Genomic DNA, 14688 nt, shown 5'->3' on the forward strand with positions numbered 1-14688 from the left:
TGAATTTACAGATCAGAGATAAGTTTCACAGAATGCATCTGTGTAGTTTTTATTTGAAGAGATTCTTTTTCCCAATGTAGGCCTCTTAGCGCTTAGCATGTCCAATTGCAGTTTCTACAGAAAGAGTGTTTCAGAACGGCTCAATCAAAAGTAAGGTTCAACTCTGTTAGTTGAATGCACAGAACAGAAAGAATTTTCACAGAATGCTACTGTGTAGTTTATATTTGAATATATTCCTTTTTCCACTATTACCCTCTTAGCGCTCCGAATGTCCACTTGCATTTTCTACAGAAAGAGGGTTCTGCACTGCGCAATCAAAAGTATGGTTTAACTCTGTTAGCTTAATGAACATATCAGAAATAAGTTTCACAAAATGGTTCTGTGTAGTTTTTATTTGAAGATATTATTTTTCCCTATAGAGGCCTCTTAGCGCTCAGAATGTCCAATTGCAGTTTCTACAGAAAGAGTGTTTCAGAAAGGCTCAATCAAATGTAAGGTTCAACTCTGTTAGTTGAATGCACAGAACAGAAAGAAGTTTCATACAATGCTTCTGTGCAGTTTATATTTGAATATATTCTTTTTTCCACTATTACCCACTTAGCCCTACGAATGTCCAGTTGCATTTTCTACAGACAGAGTGTTTCAAAACTGCTCAATCAAAAGTATGGTTTAACTCTGTTAGCTCAATGCTCAGATCAGAAAGAAGTTTCACAGAATGCTTCTGTGTAGTTTATATTTGAATATATTCCTTTTTCCACTACTACTCTCTTAGCGCTCCAAATGTACAGTTGCATTTTCTACAGAAAGAGTGTTCAGATCTGCTCAATCAAAAGTATGGTTTAACTCTGTTAGCTGAATGCACAGATCAGAAAGAAGTTTCACAGAATGATTCTGTGTAGTTTATATTTGGAGACATTCCTTTTTCCACTATTACCCTCTTAGCGCTCCGTATCTCCACTTGCATTTTCTACAGAAACAGTGTTTCAGAACGGCTCAATCAAAACTAAGGTTCAACTCTTTTAGTTGAACAAACAGAACAGAAAGAAGTTTCACACAATTCTTCTGTGTAGTTTTTATTTGTAGACATTCTTTTTCCCAATATAGGCCTCTTAGCGCTCAGGTTGTCCAATTGCAGTTTCTACAGAAAGAGTGTTTCAGAACGGCTCAATCAAAAGTAAGGTTCAACTCTGTTAGTTGAATGCACAGAACAGAAAGAAGTTTCATACAATGCTTCTGTGTAGTTTATATTTGAACATATTCTTTTTTCCACTATTACCCACTTAGCGCTACGAATGTCCAGTTGCATTTTCTACAGACAGAGTGTTTCAAAACTGCTCAATCAAAAGTATGGTTTAACTCTGTTAGCTGAATACTCAGATCAGAAAGAAGTTTCTCAGAATGCTTCTGTGTAGTTTATATTTGAATATATTACTTTTTCCACTACTACGCTCTTAGCGCTCCAAATGTCCAGTTGCATTTTCTACAGAAAGAGTGTTCAGATCTGCTCAATCAAAAGTATGTTTTAACTCTGTTAGCTGAATGCACAGATCAGAAAGAAGTTTCACCGAATGATTCTGTGTAGTTTATATTTGAAGACATTCCTTTTTCCACTATTACCCTCTTAGCGCTCCGAATCTCCACTTGTATTTTCTACAAAAAGGGTGTTTCATAACTGCTCAATCAAAAATATGTTTTATCTCTGTTAACTGAATTTACAGATCAGAAATAAGTTTCACAGAATGCATCTGTGTAGTTTTTATTTGAAGATATTCTTTTTCCCAAAGTAGGCCTCTTAGCGCTTAGCATGTCCAATTGCAGTTTCTACAGAAAGAGTGTTTCAGAACGGCTCAATCAAAAGTAAGGTTCAACTCTGTTAGTTGAATGCACAGAACAGAAAGAATTTTCACAGAATGCTACTGTGTAGTTTATATTTGAATATAGTCCTTTTTCCACTATTACCCTCTTAGCGCTCCGAATGTCCACTTGGATTTTCTACAGAAAGAGGGTTCAGCACTGCGCAATCAAAAGTATGGTTTAACTCTGTTAGCTTAATGAACATATCAGAAATAAGTTTCACACAATGCTTCTGTGTAGTTTTTATTTGAAGATATTATTTTTCCCAATAGAGGCCTCTTAGCGCTCAGAATGTCCAATTGCAGTTTCTACAGAAAGAGTGTTTCAGAAAGGCTCAATCAAAAGTAAGGTTCAACTCTGTTAGTTGAATGCACAGAACAGAAAGAAGTTTCATACAATGCTTCTGTGTAGTTTATATTTGAACATATTCTTTTTTCCACTATTACCCACTTAGCGCTACGAATGTCCAGTTGCATTTTCTACAGACAGAGTGTTTCAAAACTGCTCAATCAAAAGTATGGTTTAACTCTGTTAGCTGAATGCTCAGATCAGAAAGAAGTTTCACAGAATGCTTCTGTGTAGTTTATATTTGAATATATTCCTTTTTCCACTACTACGCTCTTAGCGCTCCAAATGTCCAGTTGCATTTTCTACAGAAAGAGTGTTCAGATCTGCTCAATCAAAAGTATGGTTTAACTCTGTTAGCTGAATGCACAGATCAGAAAGAAGTTTCACCAAATGATTCTGTGTAGTTTATATTTGAAGACATTCCTTTTTCCACTATTACCCTCTTAGCGTGCGGAATCTCGACTTGCCTTTTCTACAAAAAGAGTGTTTCATAACTGCTCAATCAAAAATATGTTTTATCTCTGTTAACTGAATTTACAGATCAGAGATAAGTTTCACAGAATGCATCTGTGTAGTTTTTATTTGAAGAGATTCTTTTTCCCAATGTAGGCCTCTTAGCGCTTAGCATGTCCAATTGCAGTTTCTACAGAAAGAGTGTTTCAGAACGGCTCAATCAAAAGTAAGGTTCAACTCTGTTAGTTGAATGCACAGAACAGAAAGAATTTTCACAGAATGCTACTGTGTAGTTTATATTTGAATATATTCCTTTTTCCACTATTACCCTCTTAGCGCTCCGAATGTCCACTTGCATTTTCTACAGAAAGAGGGTTCTGCACTGCGCAATCAAAAGTATGGTTTAACTCTGTTAGCTTAATGAACATATCAGAAATAAGTTTCACAAAATGGTTCTGTGTAGTTTTTATTTGAAGATATTATTTTTCCCTATAGAGGCCTCTTAGCGCTCAGAATGTCCAATTGCAGTTTCTACAGAAAGAGTGTTTCAGAAAGGCTCAATCAAATGTAAGGTTCAACTCTGTTAGTTGAATGCACAGAACAGAAAGAAGTTTCATACAATGCTTCTGTGCAGTTTATATTTGAATATATTCTTTTTTCCACTATTACCCACTTAGCCCTACGAATGTCCAGTTGCATTTTCTACAGACAGAGTGTTTCAAAACTGCTCAATCAAAAGTATGGTTTAACTCTGTTAGCTCAATGCTCAGATCAGAAAGAAGTTTCACAGAATGCTTCTGTGTAGTTTATATTTGAATATATTCCTTTTTCCACTACTACTCTCTTAGCGCTCCAAATGTACAGTTGCATTTTCTACAGAAAGAGTGTTCAGATCTGCTCAATCAAAAGTATGGTTTAACTCTGTTAGCTGAATGCACAGATCAGAAAGAAGTTTCACAGAATGATTCTGTGTAGTTTATATTTGGAGACATTCCTTTTTCCACTATTACCCTCTTAGCGCTCCGTATCTCCACTTGCATTTTCTACAGAAACAGTGTTTCAGAACGGCTCAATCAAAACTAAGGTTCAACTCTTTTAGTTGAACAAACAGAACAGAAAGAAGTTTCACACAATTCTTCTGTGTAGTTTTTATTTGTAGACATTCTTTTTCCCAATATAGGCCTCTTAGCGCTCAGGTTGTCCAATTGCAGTTTCTACAGAAAGAGTGTTTCAGAACGGCTCAATCAAAAGTAAGGTTCAACTCTGTTAGTTGAATGCACAGAACAGAAAGAAGTTTCATACAATGCTTCTGTGTAGTTTATATTTGAACATATTCTTTTTTCCACTATTACCCACTTAGCGCTACGAATGTCCAGTTGCATTTTCTACAGACAGAGTGTTTCAAAACTGCTCAATCAAAAGTATGGTTTAACTCTGTTAGCTGAATACTCAGATCAGAAAGAAGTTTCACAGAATGCTTCTGTGTAGTTTATATTTGAATATATTACTTTTTCCACTACTACGCTCTTAGCGCTCCAAATGTCCAGTTGCATTTTCTACAGAAAGAGTGTTCAGATCTGCTCAATCAAAAGTATGTTTTAACTCTGTTAGCTGAATGCACAGATCAGAAAGAAGTTTCACCGAATGATTCTGTGTAGTTTATATTTGAAGACATTCCTTTTTCCACTATTACCCTCTTAGCGCTCCGAATCTCCACTTGTATTTTCTACAAAAAGGGTGTTTCATAACTGCTCAATCAAAAATATGTTTTATCTCTGTTAACTGAATTTACAGATCAGAAATAAGTTTCACAGAATGCATCTGTGTAGTTTTTATTTGAAGATATTCTTTTTCCCAAAGTAGGCCTCTTAGCGCTTAGCATGTCCAATTGCAGTTTCTACAGAAAGAGTGTTTCAGAACGGCTCAATCAAAAGTAAGGTTCAACTCTGTTAGTTGAATGCACAGAACAGAAAGAATTTTCACAGAATGCTACTGTGTAGTTTATATTTGAATATAGTCCTTTTTCCACTATTACCCTCTTAGCGCTCCGAATGTCCACTTGCATTTTCTACAGAAAGAGGGTTCAGCACTGCGCAATCAAAAGTATGGTTTAACTCTGTTAACTTAATGAACATATCAGAAATAAGTTTCACACAATGCTTCTGTGTAGTTTTTATTTGAAGATATTATTTTTCCCAATAGAGGCCTCTTAGCGCTCAGAATGTCCAATTGCAGTTTCTACAGAAAGAGTGTTTCAGAAAGGCTCAATCAAAAGTAAGGTTCAACTCTGTTAGTTGAATGCACAGAACAGAAAGAAGTTTCATACAATGCTTCTGTGTAGTTTCTATTTGAACATATTCTTTTTTCCACTATTACCCACTTAGCGCTACGAATGCCCACTTGCATTTTCTACAGACAGAGTGTTTCAAAACTGCTCAATCAAAAGTATGGTTTAACTCTGTTAGCTGAATGCTCAGATCAGAAAGAAGTTTCACAGAATGCTTCTGTGTAGTTTATATTTGAATATATTCCTTTTTCCACTACTACTCTCTTAGCGCTCCAAATGTCCAGTTGCATTTTCTACAGAAAGAGTGTTCAGATCTGCTCAATCAAAAGTATGGTTTAACTCTGTTAGCTGAATGCACAGATCAGAAAGATGTTTCACAGAATGATTCTGTGTAGTTTATATTTGGAGACATTCCTTTTTCCACTATTACCCTCTTAGCGCTCCGAATCTCCACTTGCATTTTCTACAGAAAGAGTGTTTCAGAACGGCTCAATCAAAACTAAGGTTCAACTCTTTTAGTTGAACAAACAGAACAGAAAAAAGTTTCACACAATTCTTCTGTGTAGTTTTTATTTGTAGACATTCTTTTTCCCAATATAGGCCTCTTAGCGCTCAGAATGTCCAATTGCAGTTTCTACAGAAAGAGTGTTTCAGAACGGCTCAATCAAAAGTAAGGTTCAACTCTGTTAGTTGAATGCACAGAACAGAAAGAAGTTTCATACAATGCTTCTGTGTAGTTTATATTTGAACATATTCTTTTTTCCACTATTACCCACTTAGCGCTACGAATGTCCAGTTGCATTTTCTACAGACAGAGTGTTTCAAAACTGCTCAATCAAAAGTATGGTTTAACTCTGTTAGCTGAATGCTCAGATCAGAAAGAAGTTGCACAGAATGCTTCTGTGTAGTTTATATTTGAATATATTACTTTTTCCACTACTACGCTCTTAGCGCTCCAAATGTCCAGTTGCATTTTCTACAGAAAGAGTGTTCAGATCTGCTCAATCAAAAGTATGGTTTAACTCTGTTAGCTGAATGCACAGATCAGAAAGAAGTTTCACCGAATGATTCTGTGTAGTTTATATTTGAAGACATTCCTTTTTCCACTATTACCCTCTTAGCGCTCCGAATCTCCACTTGTATTTTCTACAAAAAGAGTGTTTCATAACTGCTCAATCAAAAATATGTTTTATCTCTGTTAACTGAATTTACAGATCAGAAATAAGTTTCACAGAATGCATCTGTGTAGTTTTTATTTGAAGATATTCTTTTTCCCAAAGTAGGCCTCTTAGCGCTTAGCATGTCCAATTGCAGTTTCTACAGAAAGAGTGTTTCAGAACGGCTCAATCAAAAGTAAGGTTCAACTCTGTTAGTTGAATGCACAGAACAGAAAGAATTTTCACAGAATGCTACTGTGTAGTTTATATTTGAATATATTCCTTTTTCCACTATTACCCTCTTAGCGCTCCGAATGTCCACTTGCATTTTCTACAGAAAGAGTGTTCAGAACTGCGCAATCAAAAGTATGGTTTAACTCTGTTAGCTTAATGAACATATCAGAAATAAGATTCACACAATGCTTCTGTGTAGTTTTTATTTGAAGATATTATTTTTCCCAATAGAGACCTCTTAGCGCTCAGAATTTCCAATTGCAGTTTCTACAGAAAGAGTGTTTCAGAAAGGCTCAATCAAAAGTAAGGTTCAACTCTGTTAGTTGAATGCACAGAACAGAAAGAAGTTTCATACAATGCTTCTGTGTAGTTTATATTTGAACATATTCTTTTTTCCACTATTACCCACTTAGCGCTACGAATGTCCAGTTGCATTTTCTACAGACAGAGTGTTTCAAAACTGCTCAATCAAAAGTATGGTTTAACTCTGTTAGCTGAATGCTCAAATCAGAAAGAAGTTTCACAGAATGATTCTGTGTAGTTTATATTTCAATATATTCCTTTTTCCACTACTACTCTCTTAGCGCTCCAAATGTCCAGTTGCGTTTTCTACAGAAAGAGTGTTCAGATCTGCTCAATCAAAAGTATGGTTTAACTCTGTTAGCTGAATGCACAGATCGGAAAGAAGTTTCACCGAATGATTCTGTGTAGTTTATATTTGGAGACATTCCTTTTCCCACTATTACCCTCTTAGCGCTCCGAATCTTCACTTGCATTTTCTACAGAAAGAGTGTTTCAGAACGGCTCAATCAAAACTAAGGTTCAACTCTTTTAGTTGAACAAACAGAACAGAAAGAAGTTTCACACAATTCTTCTGTGTAGTTTTTATTTGTAGACATTCTTTTTCCCAATAGAGGCCTCTTAGCGCTCAAAATGTCCAATTGCAGTTTCTACAGAAAGAGTGTTTCAGAACGGCTCAATCAAAAGTAAGGTTCAACTCTGTTAGTTGAATGCACAGAACAGAAAGAAGTTTCATATAATGCTTCTGTGTAATTTATATTTGAACATATTCTTTTTTCCACTATTACCCACTTAGCGCTACGAATGTCCAGTTGCATTTTCTACAGACAGAGTGTTTCAAAACTGCTCAATCAAAAGTATGGTTTAACTCTATTAGCTGAATTCTCAGATCAGAAAGAAGTTTCACAGAATGCTTCTGTGTAGTTTATATTTGAATATATTCCTTTTTCCACTACTACGCTCTTAGCGCTCCAAATTTCCAGTTGCATTTTCTACAGAAAGAGTGTTCAGATCTGCTCAATCAAAAGTATGGTTTAACTCTGTTAGCTGAATGCACAGATCAGAAAGAAGTTTCACCGAATGATTCTGTGTAGTTTATATTTGAAGACATTCCTTTTTCCACTATTACCCTCTTAGCGCTCCGAATCTCCACTTGCATTTTCTTCAAAAAGAGTGTTTCATAACTGCTCAATCAAAAATATGTTTTATCTCTGTTAACTGAATTTACAGATCAGAAATAAGTTTCACAGAATGCATCTGTGTAGTTTTTATTTGAAGATATTCTTTTTCCCAATGTAGGCCTCTTAGCGCTTAGCATGTCCAATTGCAGTTTCTACAGAAAGAGTGTTTCAGAACGGCTCTATCAAAAGTAAGGTTCAACTCTGTTAGTTGAATGCACAGAACAGAAAGAAGTTTCATACAATGCTTCTGTGTAGTTTATATTTGAACATATTCTATTTTCCACTATTACCCACTTAGCGCTACGAATGTCCAGTTGCATTTTCTACAGACAGAGTGTTTCAAAACTGCTCAATCAAAAGTATGGTTTAACTCTGTTAGCTGAATGCTCAGATCAGAAAGAAGTTTCACAGAATGCTTCTGTGTAGTTTATATTTGAATATATTCCTTTTTCCACTACTACGCTCTTAGCGCTCCAAATTTCCAGTTGCATTTTCTACAGAAAGAGTGTTCAGATCTGCTCTATCAAAAGTATGGTTTAACTCTGTTTGCTGAATGCACAGATCAGAAAGAAGTTTCACCGAATGATTCTGTGTAGTTTATATTTGAAGACATTCCTTTTTCCACTATTACCCTCTTAGCGCTCCGAAACTCCACTTGCATTTTCTTCAAAAAGAGTGTTTCATAACTGCTCAATCAAAAATATGTTTTATCTCTGTTAACTGAATTTACAGATCAGAAATAAGTTTCACAGAATGCATCTGTGTAGTTTTTGTTTGAAGATATCCTTTTTCCCAATGTAGGCCTCTTAGCGCTTAGCATGTCCAATTGCAGTTTCTACAGAAAGAGTGTTTCAGAACGGCTCAATCAAAAGTAAGGTTCAACTCTGTTAGTTGAATGCACATAACAGAAAGAATTTTCACAGAATGCTACTGTGTAGTTTATATTTGAATATATTCCTTTTTCCACTATTACCCTCTTAGCGCTCCGAATGTCCACTTGCATTTTCTACAGAAAGAGTGTTCAGAACTGCGCAATCAAAAGTATGGTTTAACTCTGTTAGCTTAATGAACATATCAGAAATAAGTTTCACACAATGCTTCTGTGTAGTTTTTATTTGAAGATATTATTTTTCCCAATATAGGCCTCTTAGCGCTCAGAATGTCCAATTGCAGTTTCTACAGAAAGAGTGTTTCAGAAAGGCTCAATCAAAATTAAGGTTCAACTCTGTTAATAGAATGCACAGAACAGAAAGAAGTTTCATACAATGCTTCTGTGTAGTTTATATTTGAACATATTCTTTTTTCCACTATTACCCACTTAGCGCTACGAATGTCCAGTTGCATTTTCTACAGACAGAGTGTTTCAAAACTGCTCAATCAAAAATATGGTTTAACTCTGTTAGCTGAATGCTCAGATCAGAAAGAAGTTTCACAGAATGCTTCTGTGTAGTTTATATTTGAATATATTCCTTTTTCCACTACTACTCTCTTAGCGCTCCAAATGTCCAGTTGCATTTTCTACAGAAAGAGTGTTCAGATCTGCTCAATCAAAAGTATGGTTTAACTCTGTTAGCTGAATGCACAGATCAGAAAGAAGTTTCACCGAATGATTCTGTGTAGTTTATATTTGAAGACATTCCTTTTTCCACTATTACCATCTTAGCGCTCCGAATCTCCACTTGTATTTTCTACAAAAAGATTGTTTCATAACTGCTCAATCAAAAATATGTTTTATCTCTGTTAACTGAATTTACAGATCAGAAATAAGTTTCACAGAATGCATCTGTGTAGTTTTTATTTGAAGATATTCTTTTTCCCAAAGTAGGCCTCTTAGCGCTTAGCATGTCCAATTGCAGTTTCTACAGAAAGAGTGTTTCAGAACGGCTCAATCAAAAGTAAGGTTCAACTCTGTTAGTTGAATGCACAGAACAGAAAGAATTTTCACAGAATGCTACTGTGTAGTTTATATTTGAATATAGTCCTTTTTCCACTATTACCCTCTTAGCGCTCCGAATGTCCACTTGCATTTTCTACAGAAAGAGGGTTCAGAACTGCGCGATCAAAACTATGGTTTAACACTGTTAGCTTAATGAACATATCAGAAATAAGATTCACACAATGCTTCTGTGTAGTTTTTATTTGAAGATATTATTTTTCCCAATAGAGACCTCTTAGCGCTCAGAATTTCCAATTGCAGTTTCTACAGAAACAGTGTTTCAGAAAGGCTCAATCAAAAGTAAGGTTCAACTCTGTTAGTTGAATGCACAGAACAGAAAGAAGTTTCATACAATGCTTCTGTGTAGTTTATATTTGAACATATTCTTTTTTCCACTATTACCCACTTAGCGCTACGAATGTCCAGTTGCATTTTCTACAGACAGAGTGTTTCAAAACTGCTCAATCAAAAGTATGGTTTAACTCTGTTAGCTGAATGCTCAAATCAGAAAGAAGTTTCACAGAATGCTTCTGTGTAGTTTATATTTCAATATATTCCTTTTTCCACTACTACTCTCTTAGCGCTCCAAATGTCCAGTTGCATTTTCTACAGAAAGAGTGTTCAGATCTGCTCAATCAAAAGTATGGTTTAACTCTGTTAGCTGAATGCACAGATCGGAAAGAAGTTTCACCGAATGATTCTGTGTAGTTTATATTTGGAGACATTCCTTTTTCCACTATTACCCTCTTAGCGCTCCGAATCTTCACTTGCATTTTCTACAGAAAGAGTGTTTCAGAACGGCTCAATCAAAACTAAGGTTCAACTCTTTTAGTTGAACAAACAGAACAGAAAGAAGTTTCACACAATTCTTCTGTGTAGTTTTTATTTGTAGACATTCTTTTTCCCAATATAGGCCTCTTAGCGCTCAAAATGTCCAATTGCAGTTTCTACAGAAAGAGTGTTTCAGAACGGCTCAATCAAAAGTAAGGTTCAACTCTGTTAGTTGAATGCACAGAACAGAAAGAAGTTTCATACAATGCTTCTGTGTAGTTTATATTTGAACATATTCTTTTTTCCACTATTACCCACTTAGCGCTACGAATGTCCAGTTGCATTTTCTACAGACAGAGTGTTTCAAAACTGCTCAATCAAAAGTATGGTTTAACTCTGTTAGCTGAATGCTCAGATCAGAAAGAAGTTTCACAGAATGCTTCTGTGTAGTTTATATTTGAATATATTCCTTTTTCCACTACTACGCTCTTAGCGCTCCAAATTTCCAGTTGCATTTTCTACAGAAAGAGTGTTCAGATCTGCTCAATCAAAAGTATGGTTTAACTCTGTTAGCTGAATGCACAGATCAGAAAGAAGTTTCACCGAATGATTCTGTGTAGTTTATATTTGAAGACATTACTTTTTCCACTGTTACCCTCTTAGCGCTCCAAATCTCCACTTGCATTTTCTTCAAAAAGAGTGTTTCATAACTGCTCAATCAAAAATATGTTTTATCTCTGTTAACTGAATTTACAGATCAGAAATAAGTTTCACAGAATGCATCTGTGTAGTTTTTATTTGAAGATATTCTTTTTCCCAATGTAGGCCTCTTAGCGCTTAGCATGTCCAATTGCAGTTTCTACAGAAAGAGTGTTTCAGAACGGCTCAATCAAAAGTAAGGTTCAACTCTGTTAGTTGAATGCACAGAACCCAAAGAATTTTCACAGAATGCTACTGTGTAGTTTATATTTGAATATATTCCTTTTTCCACTATTACCCTCTTAGCGCTCCGAATGTCCACTTGCATTTTCTACAGAAAGAGTGTTCAGAACTGCGCAATCAAAAGTATGGTTTAACTCTGTTAGCTTAATGAACATATCAGAAATAAGTTTCACACAATGCTTCTGTGTAGTTTTTATTTGAAGATATTATTTTTCCCAATATAGGCCTCTTAGCGCTCAGAATGTCCAATTGCAGTTTCTACAGAAAGAGTGTTTCAGAAAGGCTCAATCAAAATTAAGGTTCAACTCTGTTAATTGAATGCACAGAACAGAAAGAAGTTTCATACAATGCTTCTGTATAGTTTATATTTGAACATATTCTTTTTTCCACTATTACCCACTTAGCGCTACGAATGTCCAGTTGCATTTTCTACAGACAGAGTGTTTCAAAACTGCTCAATCAAAAGTATGGTTTAACTCTGTTAGCTGAATGCTCAGATCAGAAAGAAGTTTCACAGAATGCTTCTGTGTAGTTTATATTTGAATATATTCCTTTTTCCACTACTACTCTCTTAGCGCTCCAAATGTCCAGTTGCATTTTCTACAGAAAGAGTGTTCAGATCTGCTCAATCAAAAGTATGGTTTAACTCTGTTAGCTGAATGCACAGATCAGAAAGAAATTTCACAGAATGATTCTGTGTAGTTTATATTTGGAGATATTCCTTTCTCCACTATTACCCTCTTAGCGCTCCGAATCTCCACTTGCATTTTCTACAGAAAGAGTGTTTCAGAACGGCTCAATCAAAACTAAGGTTCAACTCTTTTAGTTGAAGAAACAGAACAGAAAGAAGTTTCACACAATTCTTCTGTGTCGTTTTTATTTGTAGACATTCTTTTTCCCAATATAGGCCTCTTAGAACTCAGAATGTCCAATTGCAGTTTCTACAGAAACAGTGTTTCAGAACGGTTCTATCAAAAGTAAGGTTCAACTCTGTTAGTTGAATGCACAGAACAGAAAGAAATTTCATACAATGCTTCTGTGTAGTTTATATTTGAACATATTCTTTTTTCCACTATTACCCACTTAGCGCTACGAATGTCCAGTTGCATTTTCTACAGACAGAGTGTTTCAAAACTGCTCAATCAAAAGTATGGTTTAACTCTGTTAGCTGAATGCTCAGATCAGAAAGAAGTTTCACAGAATGCTTCTGTGTAGTTTATATTTGAATATATTCCTTTTTCCACTACTACGCTCTTAGCGCTCCAAATGTCCAGTTGCATTTTCTACAGAAAGAGTGTTCAGATCTGCTCAATCAAAAGTATGGTTTAACTCTGTTAGCTGAATGCACAGATCAGAAAGAAGTTTCACCGAATGATTCTGTGTAGTTTATATTTGAAGACATTCCTTTTTCCACTATTACCCTCTTAGCGCTCCGAATCTCCACTTGCAATTTCTACAAAAAGAGTGTTTCATAACTGCTCAATCAGAAATAGGTTTTATCTCTGTTAACTGAATTTACAGATCAGAAATAAGTTTCACAGAATGCATCTGTGTAGTTTTTATTTGAAGATATTCTTTTTCCCAATGTAGGCCTCTTAGCGCTTAGCATATCCAATTGCAGTTTCTACAGAAAGAGTGTTTCAGAACGGCTCAATCAAAAGTAAGGTTCAACTCTGTTAGTTGAATGCACAGAACAGAAAGAATTTTCACAGAATGCTACTGTGTAGTTTATATTTGAATATATTCCTTTTTCCACTATTACCCTCTTAGCGCTCCGAATGTCCACTTGCATTTTCTACAGAAAGAGTGTTCAGAACTGCGCAATCAAAAGTATGGTTTAACTCTGTTAGCTTAATGAACATATCAGAAATAAGATTCACACAATGCTTCTGTGTAGTTTTTATTTGAAGATATTATTTTTCCCAATAGAGACCTCTTAGCGCTCAGAATTTCCAATTGCAGTTTCTACAGAAAGAGTGTTTCAGAAAGGCTCAATCAAAAGTAAGGTTCAACTCTGTTAGTTGAATGCACAGAACAGAAAGAAGTTTCATACAATGCTTCTGTGTAGTTTATATTTGAACATATTCTTTTTTCCACTATTACCCACTTAGCGCTACGAATGTCCAGTTGCATTTTCTACAGACAGAGTGTTTCAAAACTGCTCAATCAAAAGTATGGTTTAAATCTGTTAGCTGAATGCTCAAATCAGAAAGAAGTTTCACAGAATGCTTCTGTGTAGTTTATATTTCAATATATTCCTTTTTCCACTACTACTCTCTTAGCGCTCCAAATGTCCAGTTGCATTTTCTACAGAAAGAGTGTTCAGATCTGCTCAATCAAAAGTATGGTTTAACACTGTTAGCTGAATGCACAGATCGGAAAGAAGTTTCACCGAATGATTCTGTGTAGTTTATATTTGGAGACATTCCTTTTTCCACTATTACCCTCTTAGCGCTCCGAATCTTCACTTGCATTTTCTACAGAAAGAGTGTTTCAGAACGGCTCAATCAAAACTAAGGTTCAACTCTTTTAGTTGAACAAACAGAACAGAAAGAAGTTTCACACAATTCTTCTGTGTAGTTTTTATTTGTAGACATTCTTTTTCCCAATAGAGGCCTCTTAGCGCTCAAAATGTCCAATTGCAGTTTCTACAGAAAGAGTGTTTCAGAACGGCTCAATCAAAAGTAAGGTTCAACTCTGTTAGTTGAATGCACAGAACAGAAAGAAGTTTCATACAATGCTTCTGTGTAGTTTATATTTGAACATATTCTTTTTTCCACTATTACCCACTTAGCGCTACGAATGTCCAGTTGCATTTTCTACAGACAGAGTGTTTCAAAACTGCTCAATCAAAAGTATGGTTTAACTCTATTAGCTGAATGCTCAGATCAGAAAGAAGTTTCACAGAATACTTCTGTGTAGTTTATATTTGAATATATTCCTTTTTCCACTACTACGCTCTTAGCGCTCCAAATTTCCAGTTGCATTTTCTACAGAAAGAGTGTTCAGATCTGCTCAATCAAAAGTATGGTTTAACTCTGTTAGCTGAATGCACAGATCAGAAAGAAGTTTCACCGAATGTTTCTGTGTAGTTTATATTTGAAGACATTCCTTTTTCCACTATTACCCTCTTAGCGCTGCGAATCTCCACTTGCATTTTCTTCAAAAAGAGTGTTTCATAACTGCTCAATCAAAAATATGTTTTATCTCTGTTAACTGAATTTA

The sequence above is a fragment of the Symphalangus syndactylus genome, chromosome 3 (genome assembly GCF_028878055.3).
Source record: "Symphalangus syndactylus isolate Jambi chromosome 3, NHGRI_mSymSyn1-v2.1_pri, whole genome shotgun sequence".
Lineage (NCBI taxonomy): Eukaryota > Metazoa > Chordata > Mammalia > Primates > Hylobatidae > Symphalangus > Symphalangus syndactylus.